Source organism: Eptesicus fuscus, chromosome 24, assembly GCF_027574615.1.
Source record: "Eptesicus fuscus isolate TK198812 chromosome 24, DD_ASM_mEF_20220401, whole genome shotgun sequence".
NCBI classification, from domain to species: domain Eukaryota; kingdom Metazoa; phylum Chordata; class Mammalia; order Chiroptera; family Vespertilionidae; genus Eptesicus; species Eptesicus fuscus.
The window spans coordinates 11605320-11628719 of record NC_072496.1 but is presented as its reverse complement, the minus strand read 5'-3'; the positions used below and the strand labels follow the sequence as shown (position 1 = coordinate 11628719).

Sequence of the window (23400 nt, the reverse complement as noted above, 5' to 3'; positions counted from 1 at the left end):
CACTCTCTTATATATAATTATAAAATCGAACTTCTAAATTCTTTGATTCATTCGTTTTTAGTAGGTTTAGAGAGTCTACAAGGAAAACCTAGATTAAAGGGATTGGACTCTAGCTATATATCGAATAAAGTATTATTTTTATGAAATAATATCGTTTTATAGTAGCAGTTGCCTAGAACTAGAATACTATTCTAATCTACAGAATAGTAGACATAAATAGGAAAACAATACAGTAGACACCCATGGAGACAAGTGGAATGATTAATAATTAAACAAAGGACTCTCACACAATATGCTGAATTCTTTACAATAATAGAATTAAAGGACTGAACTCTAAAGAGCATAGAAGGAGATACCCACCAGAGGTAATGGCAGAGGTAGAGCTATGTTTATTCATAAAGTATGCACTGAGTGGAATTCCTGGAAACTAAGGTAGCAATTCGGAGGTTGGAAAGACAGTCTCAGGCCCTAGCTGTTGTGCTCAGTGGATAGAGCATAGGCCCGCAGACTGAAGTATCCTGGGTTCGATTCGGATCAATGGCATGTACCTCCATTGCAGGCTCCATCTCTGGCCCTGGTCTGGGAGCATGTGGGAGGCAACTAATGGATGTGTCTCTCACTTCAATGTTTCCCTCTCACTGTCTCTCCCAGTCCCTTTTAACATTTCTAAAAATCAATGGAAAAATATCCTCTGGGTAGGATTAACAACAACAACAATGAGAAATAAATACAAAAAAAAGTCTCAGATCTCAGGTCAGGTATGAAAAACCCGAACACAGCTAAAGATTATGCATGGCACTGATAGATGAGTTATGTAGGAATTTGTTTGAAGAGGGAATAAAGGTATGAAGAGGGAAAATCAGAATTCTATTTTTCCCCAATATCTCAAATTGTTAAGCAGAGGAGTGGAATAATGATATATTCAGTTTAGAAAGGTACTTTTGACAGCAGAGTGGAGAATATATTACGAGATGAAAGGACTGAAGGCACAATGTTAGGAGTTCATTTTATCAGTTCATAAAATAGATAATGAAGGCTCAAACCACACTATTGGCAGTGGGAATGAAGAGGAAGGAGACGTTTGAGAGGCATTTATGAGCTAGATTTAACAGTCCTCTATGACAAATGGATGAGATGGAGATGAGAGAGAAGTGGAGAATTCAATCACATTTAAAAACATCTGCCTCTAAGACTTCTGCTAGGTGTTTCCATCTACACCGTCTCATGTGGATTTCCCATGCCTCTGTATTGTAGATCTTGTTATCCTCACTTTATAAGTAGGCATATTGAGGCTTGGGAAGGGGGAGTAATATGCTCAAGATTTTATAGTTAACAATTGCCGTGATCAGTACTTGAACTCGAATTGTTTTATGCATCTCTTCCTAGCTGGGTTCCTCATTTCTACTTTAAATTTTCTGACTTTCTCAAGGACTACTAAAATCCTAGCTGGCTCAATAACCCTGAAACTATTGTCAGTTCACTTTTGATCCACCTTCTTGTATTCTTGTCTATTCTTGCCACCATTTCCCTAGAAAATCTGTCTCCCTTTCTCTATTTCTGTTCCCCATCCCCTCTACTCTTCCTCCACAAACACATACACATACTTAATTCCAAGTCACAATTTTGTGCATATGATAATAACACTTGCTCTGAGCCTTGGAAAAAAAAATCCCAAGCTTAGATTCAGCTTAATGGCAGAACCTATAAATACATCTCATGTCTCAAAAGTGGTTAAGTGTTATTTTGCTAGCACAAGTAGTTTCTCTGATTACTCTAACTCTAGCTCGGAAACAGAAAACTCAGATTTTTATGCTCCATATTTTCTCATTCCAGACAGTAATATTGAGAAATATGTTTATGAAATGAGATCTTCTAAATTATGGAGAAACTTTTTATATGTAACTCAAATGCAGTTGGATTTTGAAGGCAACGTAAAATTACATTTTCTAAATAGATGTAGAAAGCAGTGTGAAATTATTCCAACTAAGTTCTAATTCAAAATCCTGCCCAAATTTATTGTCAGTAAAATAAATCCTATAGAGCAAGAACAAAAATATACTATGGCAAGTATATATACTTCTTGGACCAGCCTTAATTTAATTGGGCTGCTTTAATTTTAGTACAGAAATGCTAACTGGAACACTCTTATTTTTTAAAAATATATTTTTATTGATTTCAGAGAGATAGAAACATCAATGATGAGAGAGAATAATTGATTGTCTGCCTCCTGCACACCCCACTGGGGATGGAGCCCACAACCAGGGCATGTGCCCAACCTAGAATTGACCCATGACCTTCTGGTTCATAGGTCAACGCTCACACACTGAGCCACGCAGGCCAGCCCTAAAATGTATTTTTTAAACCTTCTTATTGGTTATTTTTCCAGTTTTCAAAACAGATGAACATATACATCCATATATATGGATTTAAAATGTTTAATTATGGTATAGTTCATATCACAAACATCTTCTTACATTGACTATAGTTTGTCATTCTACTTTTAAGCACATTTTATCTCTTTAAACATATGTCCTGGCTGAAGAGGCCAAAGACCGTTAGAGTTATCGGTCCCTTGGAAGGCCAGTCAGGCTGTAAACATAACGGGGACATAAAATTCAGGGGTGTCATAGAGCGTTTAGTGCGCTCACATTTACTTCTGGGAACCCTACGGCAGCGATGTATCTCGTCTTTCCAGCTGGGAGCAGAGAGCTGTAGATACACCTGTGAGATAAAGAACAAATGTTGTCTACAGCCGGCTGCAAAAGCGCTTCATGCTGCCTTAGTCTACTGTGGAGCGCTCTGAGATGCCGCTCCCCAGGAATCCAACACAGTGGTACCCGGGGTCTAATGGGAAATCCATTCTCACTTAGAGCCACGGAGGAAATTAGTCCTTGCGCTCAAAGGAAATTTAAAGCGACACAGCATCACCAGAGCCAACTGGCCTGGGAGATAGCCCAGCTCCAGCTCCTGGAGGTGAATGAAGCGATAAACCTTCAGTGAGTGGTACCCACACTAAAAAACACAGCGACAGGCGTGTCCCCTGAGAAACCTAGTGATAATCCATTAAGGCAGGGACACATTCAGACGCAGATAAATGAGACACTGAGTCCAAAGGGCCTCGGGAAAGCAGAGGTGTTTTCTCCTCTCTCTGAGCCTACTGTGAAAGAAAAGGCCTGGATCCAGGTGGCGTGGGGTCAAGTTCCCGCTCTGACCGTGGATGACCTATCAGCCAAGGCCCCAGCAGGAATCAGAAAGCAGCTCCAAAGGGTTTCGCTTGAAGGACTTTTTCAAAAGGGTTATTTTCAGAAGTGGAGGCAAGGTTAACTTACAAAATCAATTGTGTTGCTCTGTGTTAGCACTGAATAGCTGGCATTCAAAATTTTAAAAAGCAACTCTACTTACAATAGACCCAAAATGAAATATTAGTTATAAATTGGAGTTTATTTTCTTGTTTTTTTCTTTTCTCTCTGAAGAGCATAAATATAAATACCTGGTTAACTGTATTACTCTAAGTGGTCAGTGCAGCATCTTGGTTAACGTCATATATAAGTGGCCCTGTAAGTACTTTTAGTTGTTGGTATTAAAAATACAAACGTACCTGTCCGTCTGTTTGAAGAGAGCTGCAGTTAATTTCATGACAGTTTTCTATGCTCACAGCTACAAACCGCTGAGTGAGTGGAGAAAGTACGTATTTTCCGGCGTATAAGACGACTGGGCGTATAAGATTTTCCTGGGTTAAAAAGTCGTCTTATACGCCGGAAAATACGGTAAATATCTATGCAGCTTTGAGCACAAGTCACTTCACCTCTAAGATGGAAATACCGTATTTTCCGGCGTATAAGACGACTTTTTAACCCAGGAAAATCTTATATGCCCAGTTGTCTTATACGCCAGAAAATATGGTAATTCCAGAGGAATCAGGAATCCGCAGGTCAGCAGTTCTTGCTTTCTTTGCAAAATAGAAGTTTATGTTTATGTGTTTTGTCAGACTTGTGTCTTTGCCGTGGATGAAGTCAAAGCAGCCTGGGAATCCATTGACCATGTTCATAGAGCACTACTATTTAAGATCCGCTCAAAAAGGAAAAAAGGAAAGAAAAAGGCATCTGAGTAGGCAAGAGCTCAGTGCTCAGAAGCACCTGCTTCAATTTGACCGATATTGGCTGTCAGCCTCATATTGTCTTTCTCTTTCCACGTATTTCTTCTTAATGTCATCACGTTGAAAACACTGCTTTATTTTGGCATTCTGGTTAGACTTCCATCACGAACAAGGGAAAGGTTGGTGTCTTTAACTGGAAGAGAAAATAAAGGGGAAATGGTAGCCACAGGTCGAAGTGTGAATTGTATTTTCTGTAGCTGGTAAAAATAAAAGAAGATGGATAAAGATGGATATAGAGAATAATTATCTTATCAGCTTACATGTGTCTGAAAAGGCATATTGTGGTAACATTAAGTGCTAAGGAATTCAAGGTGAGAGGGAAAAATATATCAGTTCCTCCTCAAATGCGAATAGGGTCACAGAGAAGTGCACTTAAAGTAATTTAAAAAATTACTTTAAAGCCTGGACTTGAACACTGAGAATTCTAGAGTTCACAGGACAATCAATCCAGATGATAAACAGGAAGTCAATAAGGAAGCAAAAGGAACAAGAAAGCCAGGAAGAGCAGTAGATACAGAATTGTATAATAACAAATATAATAAAGAAAAATGTCTCAAATACAGAAAACTACAAAAAGAAAAGGAAATTAAAAATAAAAATATAGGAAGTATTTAAAATGTTGCCAAAAGTGATCAAAGTAAATAATAATTTTATGAAAAAATGTTAATGAAATCATAGCATGTGTTAGATGAGAATTGACAATACCAGAAATATAATATTTCTCTGAAACATCATTCTATGTAGTAGAAACTCATAAAATTTTCACTGTAATTCTATACTGAATATTTGCTTTCTGAACAGTGAACAATAGTGTGGCATAGGCTTTCTTTTCCAATGTTTGTGGGAAAGATGTGTAACAAAATTCTGTAAAGAATATTCCCAAAACAACAAACTAAGATGAGCTTTACCTTTGATTAGCTAGACCAAGGTAATGCAATCATGGCAACTTTAACATTCATCTTCTAAAATAGAGAATTAATCGATTCTATCACTTTAGCAAAGAAATGCTTTAGAAGGGTGATATGTTGAGCAAAAACCAGACTGTTCTGCTCAAATGGAAAGAAACGTCCACAAAATAAAATAAATTGCTCTGAATAAATTTAGGTCAAACACAACAATTTCAATAAGATTATTTAGAAAGTCTTTTCAGTAGAAAAACTCTGAAATGTATATCTTCCTTTTACTTAAGAATCAACTTTTCAAATAAAGGAAGGGAGAAAGAGAAGGAGGGAGAGAGGGAAATATATATATATAAAAAAACTAGTGGCCTGGTGAACAGATTCTTGCACATTGAAAGGAAATTAATTAGAAGAAATATTTTAATATTGCTATTCACCCTTTCTCTATAGTAGAAGTGTCAGAGATGAAAGAAAATTAGTAAAATGTATATGAAAATAATATATAAATTGATTAATAAATAAACAATAACAGCATGATGTAACAACAACAAAGACATGATATAAAAACAATAAAAACATGATATAAAAACAACAAAAACATATAAAAACAGTATTGATTAACAACAATGACTGATAAATTGATTAAATTTATTCTAATATCTCTCTGTATTCCACATTAAGAGTAAAAACACTTTCAGAGTGCTTGACTAATTTCCCTTGTGATGCAGTATTTACAACTTTAACGTCACACGCTCTTTGAACTTGGGAGAAAGCAACATATAACTGACCATGTCCAAAAATGGGTTCAGGTAGGAATATTCCTACTCTGTCTAGAGTTTGTCCTCGTGATTTATTAATAGTCATCACAAATGCTGGCATCACGGGAAACTGTCTTCAAATTAATTTAAATGGGAGAAAAATGTCAGATGGGGACAAATCAATTCTTGGTATCATTTGGACAAACTTTGCCTTTGCTACTACATTGAGTACATTTTCCATCAGATGGTTTTCATCAGAGAAATTTAGTGATAAGCAAAATTGACATGTAACAGTCATTCCACTACAACTGTGTTCGATAATTGCATCCTCATTTACTTCATTTCCGCTACAAAGGCAGTTCCTACCAGTATTGGTAGTGCTTGTCGATGACTGTTCTTTAGACATATTCTGTCAACACTGCCGCTTTCTTTCAGCTTTAGAGGTATGTTGTGCCAGTAGTTGGTCTTCAGACATATTCTGTCAACGATGTCTTTCGGCTTCAGAATGTCAACTAAAACAACCAAATTCATGATCCACAATGACAGATCGAAACACATGTGTTCGATTGGTGCCAGCGAGAGCTTCATACGTATCACACATGTGGGAGTCAGTGTTTATTTTTAAATTGTCAGTGTGCATCATATGTAGCCACCGGTAAATTGGTCGGACAGTCAGAGAGATGTACGGTTAATCGCTTAGCCTTTCATATATATATATAAACTAGAGGCCCAATGCATGAAATTCATGCAAGGGGCTCGACCCTTGCAGCCCCGGCTTCGTCTGGAAGGTCATTCACATGGTCCAGACCATCGTTCTGCTGTTCGTTCTAATTAGCATATTAGCTCTTTATTATATAGGATAGCTTACTGGTATCTTATCCAGAACGAAACTTTTTCTTTGCCCAAATTTTTCAGATTAAGATAATGTTTATTGGTAAGCATATCTGGTAGATGGTAGTTGTCCTTTCAGTTTTAATATTTTTGCAATATCCACTAATATAATCAGGGGATAGAAATGGAGTACTAGATAGCTACAGTGATATATTGTTGGTAGAGTAGCTTAATTCTCCTAAAGGTGAAAGAGGTATACACAAACTTAGATGTGCATATGAAGAACCTACAGATTTTAATAATAGCCTAAGTCTAAATTAAATTAGCATTTTATGTGCAGGCTCATATTTAGTATTAAGTCTGATTGTGTGTAGCTTTGGGAATGGTAACTAGGACATAGAAAGTATTCAATAAATGTTAGCTATTATTGATGTGATTCTTATTTCAGGTTTGAATTCTTGGTTTTTCTCAGATTCAACCTATTTTGAAAGGAAACTGCTTTGTAGGACAAATCATTCCCTGTATCTAAACCTATTACAGTTTATTCTTTGAAGCCCAAACATGTCATTCAGACGTCATTCATTCATTTATTCATTCTCAAATTGTTATTCACCACTTTGTTAAAGGCAGTTATAAGGATACAAAAGATGTAACGATTTCCATTTTGCATTAAATAAGTTTAAAACAGTGAGAATGTGGAAGTACAGAAAGAGTCATGCAAAGCTATTGTTTTAGAATACGAGACAATTTTTTTAGCAATGCTTTATGTGACCAAATTTTCCTGAAAATAATAAACAACATATTCTTTTCATAATTAGAAATGCTTTATCTTCAAATTCCTCGTTCTTCTGTTGTTTTTTGCAAGCACACATCCATGAAAAGAGAAAAGATTTCTCATTAAGCAGCACCTGTTAGGTACTCTACATGGCCATGTTAAGTATGTCCATTCTCTGTCTCTCTCTCTCTTCCATGCCTTGTGAAAATAATTCCAAGTAACGCACTCTCTCAAATCACTTAGCTCACACTTAGATCAGCTTGCAAGAGGCATAAGGAAAGTAGAAGTAAGCGTAGAGTTGGAAACCATCATTCATTGAATTATTAACTCTCTATAATGGACACTTTCTAATAATAGTTTGCTCTCAATTACCTGGTTATTCTCATCTCTTAAATTCGCATTATGTACTGGAGTAATCCCTTAATTATGAAATACATGTATTACTGTGGTCTTTGTTTAATAACTGATAATTGAACTTAATGTGTTAATCATTCCATATACAATTATACCATAGGATCAATAGAATTTAATGAACTCTATCTGGTCAGTGAAATAACGATAAATTATTCATGTCTGAAAATGAACTGTATTAAGTTAATCAAGCCATTAGGATCATTTTCTAAAATAAAGTTTGAGACAAAGACAGTATATCTTTTTTTTTTTTAATGAGTAGTCTGTATAATAAGATCCGGCTCTCAATGTACTAAGGGCATTAGATCAAATAAAACATTTTCAGTTATGTTTAAAAAAAAGCTTCAGTTCAGATTTATCACACAAGTGCATGTTGTTTTTATAAAATATTTTATTAAATATATTGAGTATTTCCATTCCAGTTTCCCAATTTATTTTAGAGTGAGCTTGTAGAAAAGGAGACTTATTTTTCAAATTTATATTCGGTGTGCTTATAAAAAATGCAGAAAATATTAGAGTTTGCTGAAAGAATGACTTCCAGTGAAAAGTCAGTTTGTGCTTCCTAACAGCTACAGTATTGATGTAAGAGTTTGGCGTTGAAGCACCCGAAACCAATTCAAGGTTGATAAAAAAAAAAAAAAGGAATTTATTATGAATACACAGGTGTTTAAACATAAAGCAAGGAAAAGAATATAGTGATCCCACAGGGGGATACTGCGATTAGTATATTTTATGTCCTACACCTTTGTAGAATATAAAACAGGGGATTCCTCACTTTCTGTCTGGGTACATTCCCAAGCTATACTATGTAAATCCGTTGGAGACTGGTTGGTAAGATTTGGATGACCTTTCTGTCAGAGTCTGTTAGGGACGAGGGGTACCCAGTGATGTTAGGACCTAGCCATCATCTGCTGGCGGTGTGTGATTAGTTCTATTTGGGAGAAGGCGGCTTGAAGAGCTAAACGATGCCATTTCAGTGCAACAGGCTTGAGGGCTCAGGCCTGCAGAGGGGAGTGATGGAGTGCGTTATAAAAAGGATTTAGTAAGTTTCCAGGCAGAAGGATGGCTGGCTGTACGATGCAGGGATATCAGCTACCAACTGTTCCCCGCACTGCTATCCAGACATCCTGAGAGAAACCCATCACCTGCGCGACTGACAGGTACCATAAAGCTAACTGCCCTTTCCCGGTGAATGAAAGAAGCCCAGGTGGGGAATAGTCAGTGCATTTAAAGAGATGAAGTCTTTTTTCAGGACGAGTCTATGAAGTTCACATTTGTTTAACAAGTGAAATGGCATAGATGGGAATCTATGTTAAATTCATAGGCTGGAAGACTTTAAGAAGACAGGCATTTAAAATAATGTTGCTGTTGACTATACTGGTGATCTCCTTGTACAATTATTTTTTGGAGAAACATCCCAAACAACATGTATATAGCACAACACACACTTGCATATTGAATAAGTCCAAGCGACTTCGCAATTAGTCGCCTCATATTAAAGCCTTAACCTATGGCAGTGGTCGGCAAACCGCAGCTCGCGAGCCACGTGCGGCTCTTTGGCCCCTTGAGTGTGGCTCTTCCACAAAGACCACGGCCTGGGCGAGTCTATTTTGAAGAAGTGGCGTTAGAAGAAGTTTAAGTTTAAAAAATGTGGCTCTCAAAAGAAATTTCAATCGTTGTACTGTTGATATTTGGCTCTGTTGACTAATAGAGTTTGCCCACCACTGACCTATGGGATGCCAAGCATCTAAGTTTAAAATGCTTCATGTCTAGCCCTAGCTGGTTTGGCTCAGTGGATAGAGCGTTGTCCTGTGGACTGAAAGGTCCTGAGTTCTGTTCCCCTCAAGGGCACATGCCCGGGTTGCGGGCTTGAACCCCATAAGGGGTGTGTAGGAGACAGCGATCAATGATTCTCTCTCATCACTGATGTTTCTATTGCTCTCTCCCTTCCTCTCTCTGAAATCAATAAAAATATATTTTAAGAATAATAATATGCAACACTTACAGAGTGAACTGTAGTCTCTCCATGGGAAGCACCACATTTCAGAGTCTCTGTGCTAGATTCAGTAGTTTTGATCTCTGTGAATCCCAGAGGCCAGAGGCTTGGCCAAAAGGCAGTGGGATCAAAGCCTCTCTCCCTGAACTGTGTCAAAAGAGAATGGTCAATGGGGTTTACTCTAAATGGGGAAGGGAGACACCAGTGGCATCTCTCAAATCGCGGAGCATAAAACCTCTCCAAAAACATGGTGAGGAAGGTTAGCTTTTCACATACTGTTTTCAGTGGAAGTGTCTCAGTGCAACATTTCAATACTCTTTGGATACAAAGGACAAGTATGATTTGGGAGTTATGTGTTGATTTGAATTTGCTAAAGTATTAAATGCTTTTATGTGTGAAAATAATAAGAATGCTGTCTAATTTAAGAGTTCGTTTTTTTTTATCAAAACCCAGACAGAATGTTTTTCTAATAAAAACTTCAAATAAATAATTGAACAGGATATCCACAGTTATAAATAAAATATTTAATTTAAAATAATATAACATTTCTTTTGTATTTAATTGGCAATAAATATCATATAATGCGTAATGCTTAAATTAAATAGTTCTTATTCACGACCGAAGTGGTTTTCAAGAGACTGATATAATTTCATGGAAGCAAGTGAAGCAATTAATTAGATTCTATTTATTAATCCACTTCAGATGTAATGAAAACGTAACAGCAAACAAATATATTTGCACTTGAATCTGTGATGGATGTTGATATCACTGTGGTGTTCAAAGTTGCCTCATATTTCAAACGAATATATGCAAACGTATAATAATAATTTAGATAAAAATCCAAATTAAATCACTAGAGACTTTAAATAGGAGTAGAAAATTATTTTTATTCATTTCTTCAATCAAAATTTATTTATTGACATCATACTGTGCTTTAGACACTGGAATAAATTCAGAATAAAAGGCTTATCAAGAGAGCTAATGTCCTCACACTCAGAAAATCTTATTTAATTTTTAAATAATCTCATCACTGCTTTTGCTCACATCTATCAACCTATTCTTTTCAGACTGGATTCTAAATCCAACATTACAGGCTTTATTTAGCTTGTTTCAACATTTCCAATAAATGTCCCATTTGGAAAATATTCTCTATGGTTCTCTGTCTTTCCTCTCAGTCATTTGTTTGTTTCAGAAAATATTTTTATTTATAGCCCCATAACTAGTTGTCTCTTTTAAAAATCACTTTACGGTGGCAAAATTTGCATTTCACAAGTTTCATGCATTTTTATTGTTTATTTTAGTGAGCCTTAATCAATTTATACAGTTGCTTGCCTGTCACCACAATCCAATTTTAGGTCATTCTCTTTACTCTTTTTAAAAAATATATATTTTATTGATTTTTTTTACAGAGAAGAAAGGAGAGGGATAGAGAGTTAGAAACATTGATGAGAGAGAAACATGATCAGCTGCCTCCTGCACACCCCTCACTGGGGATGTGCCTGCAACCAAAGTACATGCCCTTGACGGGAATCGAACCTGGGACCCTTCAGTCTGCAGGCTGATGCTCTATTCACTGAGCCAAACTGGTTAGGGCACATTCTCTTTACTCTTAAAGGAATTCTCACCATCCCCAGATCCAGACCACCTCTGAGCCAATTTCGTTTTTATAATTTTGCCTTCCTGTGAAATGTCCTACAAATGGAATCATGGTGTATGTGTGTGTCTGGCCTCTATTTGAGGTTTGTTCACATTGTTGCACGTATACCTGTTCCTTTATATTGAGAAGTAGTATTTTAATTTATTTCAGTAATGTTTTCTAATTTTCAGTGTTCAAGATTTTATTTCTTTTGTCAAACCTTTGGTTAAATGTGTTAAGTATTCCTAAGTGTTTTGTTCATCTTGATATTATTGTGAAAAATTGTTTTCTATATACTGCAAATAGCATATAGAATTACAATTGATATTTCTATTAATCTATCCCGTGACCTTGTTAAATTTGCTGATTGGTTGTAGGAGGGTGATATATGAATCTTTCCTTTGGAATCTCTCCATATAAGTTTATAAAAACATATTTTAAAAACTAAGAATAATATGCAAAACTTACAGAGTCATCACTGAATAAAAACAGGTGTACTTCATTCTTTCCCATCTGTCTGCCTTGAGTTTCTGTTCTGTGCCTTGCAGTGGTCGGCAAACTCATAGTCAACAGAGCCAAATATCAACAGTACAGCGATTGAAATTTCTTTGGAGAGCCGAATTTTTTAAACTTAAACTTCTTCTAACGCCACTTCTTCAAAATAGACTCGCCCAGGCCGTGGTATTTTGTGGAAGAGCCACACTCAAGGGGCCAAAGAGCCCCCTGAGGCTCGAGAGCAGCAGTTTGCAGATCATGGCCTTAGGGCATTGGCTGGAACCTCCAAATAAGCATTGGTTAGAAGTGGAAGAGTGAACCGCCCTCCCCTTTTCCCAGTCTAAGGGGAAAGCACTCATTCCCTCACCATTGAGTGTGATGTTAGCTGTATTAGGTTGTTGATATATCCTAGATTGTCGATACATTTTTAAAGTCATAAATGGACCTTGAATTTTATCAAATGCTTCTTTCTACATCAATTGAGGCTATCTTATGGTTTTTTTCTTTTATTGTTTTATTTGTTAAAATTTATTGAGTATTTAATAATATGGCACAAGCACCGAGCTAAGAACTTTACAATATGTCATCTTATTTTTATCCTTATGGCAAACCTAAGGGAGAGATATGATCATTATGTCAGTTTCACAGATGAGGAAGTCCAACTGCCATTAGACTAATTTGAATTTTACCAACCTGGCTTGAACATTCCATACAATGTGTATATGAACTCATGTATTTGCAGGAATTAGCCGCCACCTAGAGTTTACGATATTTCCATTATTACCATTTTCTAGCATTTGAGTTAGTGTATGTTAAGACTTTACTGAACATCAGTAACGTGAGTTGGGTTATCTGACTGTCTTATCTCATCTCACCAGGACTCAAATGAATGGGGAATCAGATAAATCCAATTTTTAAAAAATTTAGCTTTGGGTGGTAAACACACAACACAATATAACAGATGATGCACCATAGAATTATACACCTGAAGCCTACACAATTCCACCAACCAATGTCACCCCAACTAACCCATACAAAATACACACACACACACACACACACAGACAGACACACACACACATTTTTTTAATTGGAAGGAGAGGAAGAAAAAGTCAGGAAAAGTTCAGGAATGAATGCTTCTTACAACAGATACTAAAGGGGAGAGAGCTAGGCAGTCAGAGAGCCACATGAGTGCATAGAACTTCCTGAGCAGATGAAATGATTAAAGAAAAACAGGCATCCTGGTCATCATATTTACTTTTTTTTACCAAAGCTGCAGGGCTCTGAGAACTACAGTCAGCCGTAGTTGCATTGACCGTACTGACTTTGACATAATAAGCAGAAAACTAATAGGAGGTAGTTTTTCCAAATTACTTACATCTATCATAGGATTATTCCAGTGTAACAAAGAATTCTCCAAAATTAAATTATTTAAGCTTTATAAACAAAATATTCTTTTTTATTTTTTTTATTTTTATATTTTATTGATTTTTTACAGAGAGGAAGAGACAGGGATAGAGAGTTAGAAACATCGATGAGAGAGAAACATCGATCAGCTGCCTCTTGCACACCCCCTACTGGGGATGTGCCCACAACCAAGGTACATGCCCTTGACCGGAATCGAACCTGGGACCCTTGAGTCCACAGGCCGACGCTCTATCCACTGAGCCAAACCGGTTTCGGCCAAAATGTTCTTTTTTTCCCTCCCTCCCTTTCTCTCTCTCTTCCTTCTTCCCTTCCCTTTTCCTCCCTCCCTCCCTCCCTCCCTTCCTTCCTCCCTTCCTCCCTTCCTCCCTTCCTCCCTTCCTCCCTCTTTCTCTCCCTCCCTCCCTCCTTTTCTCTCTCTCTTCCTTCTTCCCTTCCTTCCTTCCTTCCTTCTCTTCCTCCCTCCCTCTCTCCCTTCCCTCCCTCCCTCCCTCCCTTCCTTCCTTCCTCCCTTCTTTTATTAAATTCATCGGGTGACATTGGCCAACAAAACTATATAGGCCTCAGGGCTATAACTCCAGCACACATCATCCGTATGCTACATTTTAACTATGAAAGTGATGCTTCTCTACACTGCTCACCCTGGGTTGTCTCTACTTGCAAAAGGTGAGCGGAAGTACAAACGAAGGCCACACTCCTTAATTATAATCAGACGCAAACGTATTAGCAATAATAATTTTGCTCCCAGTCCCTAACCGATTCTAACATAAAGGTCATCCAAATCTTAGTAATCAGTCTCCAACAGATTTACATAGTGTAGCTTGGGAAGTACCCAGACAGACAGTGTGCCACGTCAAGCCTAATTATTCAGCAACGATGCTTATTTACCCCTATTAGCCTTCTTTGAAGCCGAGTATCTGTATGCAAGCAACAATCTGTATTTCACAATACTTTGGGGTTCTCAGGGCCTACAATCCAGAGCTCAGAACTACAGAAAAATGACAGCCAACAGTAGTTCCTGGAAAGTATTCACCCTACAAGGTGGAAAAATATTTTCCCTCCATTTTTATGGTAATAGAATTCAGCTTAACACAGAGAGCTGTTACTGTCGTGTCATGAAGAGCTGTCAATGACTGTGCAGGCATGTTATTCCCCCCCCAGCTCCCCTCTCACCCCCTTTACTATATCTAGAGCCCCTCTTCTTCTCCTTTGGTGTGCTTTTGCTTCTAGGGCCAATACCTTCAAATAAATACTAGGAGGCCTGCCCTTGGGCTCCACAGTGCTCTGCGAATGTTCGTTCTCCTGGGGCAGTCTTCAATATACGATCCCCTTGCATTTCAGAACTCCCCTGCAGAATAAGGGCACTTGGCTTGAAATCAGACCTTTGAGTGGCTTGTTCTTCTTTTTGTCCCTCTCTCCTTGCACCCTTCCCAGTGTTTCCTAAGATCACCCTTGTAAGTCACACGCACAGCCTTCTGCTTCTCTGAGTTGGCTTTTGGGGACCCTGATGATGATAGATAACAATTGACTGGCTGCTGCATAAATCCCAATTCAGCCGCACCCAGGGTCTGTGGATCACCCACCACCAGGGAGGGAGTTCAAGGGCACAGTGTAGAGTTTTCAACTAAACTTCACCTTTTCCTCTAACGCTACTTGTCTGTGTTCTCATGCTGATGTGTGCTTTGCCCTTTGGGGACCTTTATCGCTCTATCACAGAGCGTCTTGGATCATTGCTTATCTACTTGCTTCAAGTGTTGGCTTTGAGTACAGTCTCTGCTTGCTTTGTGGGAGGCTTAGTTTCTCTCATTAAATTACACCCAGTGTTTTCTGCCTGCTTAAAGGTGCACATCACATTTTTCAGCTCTCTAACCAGAACAGTTTGTGCCTAGACACCTTGTTGCCACCCATAGTTTGCCTTCTGCTTGTCAATGTACAGGAGTTATAAATCGCTTCTTGAAGGAAATGATTATCTGCGTTTAGTAATGGCGGAAAAGGATTCCCCCCAATGTTGGAATTGGCTCACTTGTCCTTGAACATCTCACGGTCATTTTGCTGAAGTTCGTCACATGGACCATTGGAGGCCACTGTGACTGCTTACTCTCACACCATCGAGCATTCTTGAAAAGCTTTCTTCTCATTCCCGTCTCCAAAGCTAATTTTATTCCTGTGCCACCTTGAATCCTTTCTGGAACAAAGTCTGTAAAAGAAAGTGTTTAGAGTCATGTGTCTGCCTCACAGATTTGGGTGCATCTCTGCCCATTTCCATTTCACTTCCTTAAGCTAATTGCTTGAAATTCTACTTCTTCAAATTTGGTTATTGACTTGTCCGATGTTGTTGAAATTCTGAATTAATGTTTCCACCAGACATTTTAAAATCTGCTTCCTCATTTACCTCTCTCCTCTGTCTTCTTATTCTGTCACCTGTCATTTCATTACTGTGACCTTCTCCTCAATTAACCCACAGCCCATGGAAAAGATTATGGAAGAGTATTAGGGGACTGAAGATTTGGATTGTATATATTGATAAGGCTAAGAGGATCAGAAATCAAAATATGTCTTCATTTTCACTGTGTTCAGTCTGGTCAGGAACACACTGAGATGGAGGTGGCTGAGGCTTTGCCACAGGTGTATAGAATTGTCTCAAATATATAATTTAAGAGAAAGGGGACTCTGGAGATAAGATGCTGAAAGAAAAAAATTTCAGAATAAAAAATTCATAAGACAAAGTTCAAAAATGAGGCATATATATTTAAAGATATCCTTAGTTCTCTCTGCTAGAAGAGAAATATAAATGTTGATGAGTTTTTCAGTGACTTCTTTCACATGTATACTTATATTTATTTCATCAAGTAATTTAAAATGTAGTTGAAGTGGCTTCCAAAATTATATTTATATATATATATATATATATATATATACACACACACACACACACACACACACACACACACACACACACATATATGGAACCCCTAAAATAATCCTATCTAATAAAGAGGGAATATGCTAATTGACCCTCACACCGTCGACCTTCACGCCGTCGCAAAGATGGCAGCGCCCAGTCAATAAGGAGGGAATATGCTAATTGACTGTCCCGCCCTCAAAGGTGGTGGTGCTCAAAGCCACAAGATGGCGGCGCCCAGTCCCCTCAGCCCTGCCAGGGTGGCAGGCACGTGGCAAGGCTGAGCCCGCTCCGCGCACACCTGTCTCTGGAATCCCCCAGTTCCCTCAGCCCCCCCAGCCACCCAGGGCCGGGCCTAGGCACAGGCAAGCCTCAGATGGTGGCTGTCCAACAGCCCAGGGCTGCCTGGGGCTCAGGTAACCAGGACCGGCTGAGGCTTGCGGTGCTGGCAGTGGCAGCAGCAGAGGTGTGATGGGGTGTTGCCTTCCCCTGATCACTGGGTCACCTCACGCCCCTGAGGGCTCCCAGACTTTGAGAAGGGGCAGGCTGGGCTGAGGACCAAACCCCCTCCAGTCCATGAATTTTCATGCACCAGGCCTCTAGTTATAAAATAATAAGTGCGCATGTAACTCAAAGTAGTCATTGATTTTTTTTTTCTAAAGTGTCAGAGACAGTAACTGATGGAACGAACCCTGAATCTATTTCCAGTGCCATTATACTGATGGTTGGAAATAGGTAGATTTCTTGAGTCATCTACCAAAGAGACAAAAATGCAACTCTTGGTAGTAAACGAAGTCACTTTTGAGTTGGTAGAAGAGCAATATAGAGAAATGAGAGTTTACAAAACTATCATCGTGTCTGAACAAATGGGTTCTGGGATGGACCTTCGGAAGTGACCGGCAGAGAAACAGGTCAAAAGGAGAGCTCCGTGTCTCAGGATGACACTGGGTCTATAATGCAGAAACGCACACACCTGCGCTTCAGATTTAGAAGATGCTTCTGCCATCCTGTCTCAGCCACACTGCCTCTCGGCACTCAGTGCCCTGAAGCACAGACCCTGAAAGGATTGACATTATATTTCCAAGACATTATTGCTTATACATGTAAGAAGGAAGGAAAAAAGAAAGCAAAGTGTGGAGGAAGAAATGTAAGTCATGGTTAAAGGACATAACGCTACCTCCCACTTCCATCTTCCAGTGTTAGTTATGTGCATCCGAGCGACAGAACCCAATTATTCAGATTTTTGGCTTCTGCAGTAATCTGGACAACCTCTCCATATAGATAGAATATGAAACAGATATTTAGAAAATTAATGATAGTCTTCATTTAGGGAAAAAGGATGAATATAGTCATGCTTTATTTAAAGCATATTAGGAGAGATGTAGAAATAAATAGATTTGCATCAGAGAACACTAAGAATATGAGATTTGGGCTGATGGAAGAGTCAAAGACGGAGTCATTCTAGGTCATGGCTGAAATAAAGTGAAGGCTCAAGCCCATTGACTGGAGAAACTGTAATAATGGAACCACATGATTTGCTACAAGGGATATAATATGTATGGAGGGCATGTAAAATAAAATTATAAAATCGGATTAAAATGACTGAGGAAGGTCATATGGTCACAAAGCTCAGGTGATGTAGTCGTCCTTACAGAAGGGCCCTAGGGTAAACAGAATCCTACACAGAACTGCATTTTGAAAATTGATTAAAATATGTTGAATAGTTTTAAATAAATACAGCATCAGGAGTATAAATTCTCTGCTCATCTCCATTGTTATACTGTCACATTTGCTTCAATATTATTAGGAAATTTACTATAGCAAAGACAGTTTTGACAACTATTACTAGAAATACTGATAAATCAGTGAATTAAAATCCTGGAAAAATATCTACCTATGATTTTTCTTTCAAGCACTAAGATTGGTCAGGCATTTTAATATATACTTATTAAATTAGTTATATCCTAACTTTCAAAGTGAACACAAATCTTTCACTGAAATTTCTCCAATGTCTGGGAGTAAATTTAATTTTTACTATTAATGTAATCATCTGGCAGCCATTTCTCAGGTAGTTATAACATTATTTTAGACTGGCAACTCATAAAAATGTAAGCTTATTATAAAAAGAATATTAAGATATTATTCCATCCAGGTCATGGTCTTTAAATAAGACTATAATTATTATCATGTATAATTTCAATATAAAAACAAGCTAAAATGTTACTAAAACTAACATTAATAATAGAGAAAATAAACAGAAACTCAAAGGCAAGTAATTAAAAAAACACACACCTGTTTTCTTTTTTGGAAAGAAAAGAGTGAAATAGACAAAGCTGTTATATTCTTCAAAACAGAAAGAGGTAAATCAAAAGAAAAGAGCATGGGACTGAGAAATAAGACATACCCATCAGTCCAGAAGAGCTTAACATTATTATAAGAAGACACTGCTTGCAAGTGTATAGGAACAGGTGTGGAACTGCTAAGGAAATGAATGGGCTCATCATAAGGTATGTACTGACAAGAAGGAATATAAAACTTGGAGACCATGAAGGATAGAAGTGAACAAATCTTTGTAAAAGACACCGAATCTAGGTGGTTTTCCCACTGTGTTCTGTCTACACCCTTAATAATAGAATACATCGCTTGGAGTGCAAGGGTCACTCATTCATAGCTGCACCAACCAGGTGTATGGCTGGACTTCACGGCTCATCTGCCACTGAAGATTGGACACCGCATCACACTGCAGGTGGGGCTGGATAAGACAACCAAGATGACGCCGCAGGTCATTGGTGGCGGTGACAGAGTTCATTGCCAGGCTGTGGGCACTCATGACAACACACTGAGAAGAGGAGAAATGAGCCTTGTGAACTCCGCCCCCTTCATTAAATACGAGGTCAGCTAATGAACCCTGTCTTCACCCACACCCTGCACTTTCATTGTCCTTCAACAGCACCCCTTCAGCTAAAGGTCACCCGAGTCTTGCTTTGACCAAAAGAGTGGTCTGGTTATTTGTTTTACTGGAGGGCAAATTCATCATCATTATAATTTAGTTTGCTAAAAAAAAAAAAAAAAGTCAAGTAGCTACCTGAGGATGAATCCTTCATGCAGAGAGCTGTAAGTACAAAAATGGAAGGCTCTGAGGTGTCAGCGAGCTTGGTGGTTTCCATGGGGATCAAGGTGATGGAAGCAAACGATGCTGATGAGAAGGACGTGACATCTGAGATGGGAAAAGGAGACAGAGGCAGACTCAGGTGTGCCATGTGACACACGGAAGGGACCTTAAATTTAAGTCCTTGGAGGATTTTGAGCAAAGGAATGGCAAGGTGTGACTTAGATTTATTGCTAAGTGAAAAAAGCAAGCGACAAAGCTAAGTGCAAAATGGGTTACTCTTTCTATACGAAACTATACAAGAAAATAAATGGAATCCCTCCAGATGTTTATGTTTATAGGAGCAGAGAAGGGTATGGAGGTACCTGTACCAAGCCGCCAATATTACTGCCACAGGTGTATGGGGTTGGGGAAGTTGTGAAGAAAAACTTCATTTATAATTTGCATAGTGTGGTTGGTTACAGTGAGATTCCATTATTTTTGTAATTTTTTAAATCATCAGAAAAGGATGGGTAACAAGAATGTTTAACTATGCTCAGTCATAATTACAATTGAACAAAAAATACAGGAAAGCACAGAATATTAAAACAGATAATTAATTTGGAATCTTGCCTGTAATTTGAAAGAATAACATAGTAAAATAACTTCTACATCTCAAAGATTAACAGATTTGAATTTAAAGTATTCATATAATGCTAATTATAGTGTACCACCCTTTAGAAAATAGATACTTAATCTCCAAAAATCAACTTAAATCATGTGTAGAAATTCAAGTTTTCAATTAGTTTAAAAGTCTTGAGTTTCTGAGATCATTGATACAACACCAACATTTTGTGCTCTGTGACTTGGCATTTGCGCATAATATTCTTTGTTCTGACATCCGTAAAATGAGAATGGTATTCGTCTGTCTCGTGGGATTGATCTAAGGATTGATTAGATAATGTTTACAAAATGTTTTGAAGATTAAAAGTGCTAAGTATTATGCTTATTGCTTCACTACTGACTCATCTGTGCTCCTGAAGTACTTAATCTATTACTTGGCTGGCAATCAGCATTTCAAATCATCAAGCCCCTGAAATAGCACACTGAGCCTAAAATAGTTTCCTTTGAAATTATCTCGCTAAATAACAAGTCCTTTTACTATATGTCACCCAATCTAATACCATCTCCCCAGAATATCATTCAATCAGATCTCAAGTAGCTTAAATAATTTCTCCAGTGATTAATTCATTTTGCCTAATAAACATGGCTTTAATATAATGCCCACGGAAGCAGAATCAGATCATTTTAAAGGATTTGGAAGAAAAGCTGTGAATCTTAAAGCTATCATTTAGCCCTGGCTGGTGTGGCTTAGTTGGTTGAGCATCGTTCTGTACACCAAAGGGTTGCCAGTTCAATTACATGCCAGCACATGCCTATGTTTGTACTCTGGGAACAGTAGGCTGTCCCATATAACCTAGGTGTGTGGTAGGCCATATTATCGAGGCTTATGGAAGTCCTGCTTCCATAGTATACTCTCTGATGTTCATACAAAGACAAAAATAACCCAGTGATGTGTTTCTCAGAACATATCCCCATTATTAAGCAACACATGGCTGCAATTCTTTCTCTTCTCTTGTAGTGCATAGCTCTACAGCCTATTATTTACAAACACGGCATCTCTTAATAGAATCTAGGTCTGCATGGGCATATAAAGTAGGATGCAAGAATTCACATCTATTTTTTATGTTAATTGAAAGTTTTATGGATATTGATTGTTAAAGTTTTATAATGGAAAACAAGAGCGACTGGCATATAAATTAGAAACTATCTGGGTATCACCCATTACTTTACGTGTAGATGTACACTGCAATGATTTGCAAACACAATAGGACATGTAATTTAAGGGTTTGTTGAATAGGCTTTTATAGATTTTAATAAGCTCTAAGGTTATACTTTACTTTTTTTATTTAAGTGAGGTTACAGCATTAGAACACCTTGGGGAGAGTGTATTGGGGCAGTGTGTTTTCAAGGCCATGTTAGGCTATAAAAATCTACTGAGGATTCACATAGAATATGCTCAGGATAAAGTCAGGGTCTGGAAAACATCAACATTTAAGGAAAAAGATCAGTAGAAAGATTAACAGTATAGAAGAAGGAGAATTAAGAGCCACTGAGGTGATGTAAAGTTAGGGACCACAACGAGGCAAGAAAGGAAAGCAATTTGCAGAAGTGGGTAGTGGTTAACAGTGTCCAATAGTGCAGAAAAGACATTCACATGGTCTTCAGCAGATTTTAAACAAAACATAATTGGTGACTTGGCAGCCTGCATTCCGTTTTGAAGCAAAGAAGGAAGGGGACTATAGGCATAGGAACAGAAAAAAAATGAAGTTGACTAAAGAACAAATTGTAAGGGAGGAACTGGAGACAGTAAGTATAGACCACTTTTAAAGAGTATGCCCAGCCTGGCTCAGATGTGGCTCAGGGGTTGAGTGTTGACCTATGAACCAAGAGGTCACCTTTTGATTCCAGGTTGGGGCACATGACTCGATCCGCAGTAGGGGGCATGCAGGAGGCAGGTGATCAATGATACTCTCTCATTATTGATGTTTCTTTCTCTCTCCTCCTCTCTGAAATAAATACAGATATATTTTTAAAAAATAAAAAATATATCCATGACCAGAAGTGAGTTGGGAAAGAGTGGTCATAGATGTCATGATGGTCACTTCTGTTTGTCCACTCGACTTGGCCAAGGGCTGCCCAGATAGCCTGGTAGACATCACTCTGGGTGTGTATGTGACCGTGACCCCGGAAGGAATTTGCAATGGAATTAGTGGACTGAGTGAAGCAGATGGCCCTCCCCAACGGGAGTTGGCATCCTCTAATTCACCGAAGTCCTGAATAGAACAGAAGTGAGGGGGAGGCTGACTTCTCTCCACCTGACGACGTGAGCTGGAAAATCGACCTCCTGCCATGAGCGCTCCTGGCCTCAGGCCTTCAGACTCTGCCTGGACCCACACCATCTGGCATTCCTGGTCTCCGGCTTGCAGATGGCAGACATGGACCTTCTCAGTCTCCGTCATTGCTGGAGCCAATACCTTAAATCAGATATACCTAGGGTGGCCCCAAAAGGTACACATACATTTTTTGATAGCTCAATTGATGTTTCTTTGTTTTCAGATTTAACCCATTGGGATTAATAATTATTCAAAGTGTGTATATATATTTTTTGGACACCCTTTATAAGTAAGTCATCCTATCTAATAAAGACGGAATATGCAAATTGACCTTAACTCTGCGACAAAGATGGAAGTGCCCACAGCCAATAAGGAGGGGATATGCAAATTGACACAACAAGGCGAGAGGCGGAAGGTGGCTCTGGGCCAGAGCAAAGGCGGAAAGGCGGCTCTGGCCAGGGCGAAGGCAGTGCCAGCAGCCAGGGGAAGGAAGGCCTATTCTTGCACGAATCTTCGTGCATCGGGCCTCTAGTATATATATGTTCACAGTTGCATTGTGGCATTCTTTCCAGGTAACAAGGAGCCATTGCAAGCATCATAGCCTGCATGTCTTTTTCCATACGAACAACTGTAAACCTGCTTTTGCCCTCCCCTGGGTTTGAAGGAGCAAGGGTACCACCTAGAATAATGCAGTGAAAACAGAAAAATGTCCAAGGAGCAGATGAAGACAAAGACATCTAAGATGCTGTTAATTTCACATCAAGAAAAATCAATAATGTGTCTTCTGTATCCCCCTGCTAACAAAGTGGCTGATATTGCCACCAGCCCCTAGATGCTTAGTGTGAATTCAGCAAGGCTGAAAGTCCAAAATGGAAATATTACTGAGTAGAAATGGAGTTATAATCTGACTGAGAAATAACCAAAAAACGAACACAGCTTAGCTAAAAATGATCAAGTTTTTGTGTCATTGTGCATCAGACAGAATGAAGTGTATGAAGTCTTAAAGTGAATGCAACGATGGAAACATAAAGTTACATATTTTAAGGTTCTGAGTTTCTAGTGGCAAAACCT

General features: G+C 38.4%; 1 protein-coding gene across 1 annotated transcript in view; it reads left to right on the top strand.

Annotated features, from left to right (window-relative positions):
* BRINP3 (BMP/retinoic acid inducible neural specific 3) overlaps window positions 1-23400 on the top strand; it is a 199555-nt gene that overhangs the window by 567 nt on the left and 175588 nt on the right. The gene's annotated exons all lie outside the window — the stretch shown is intronic.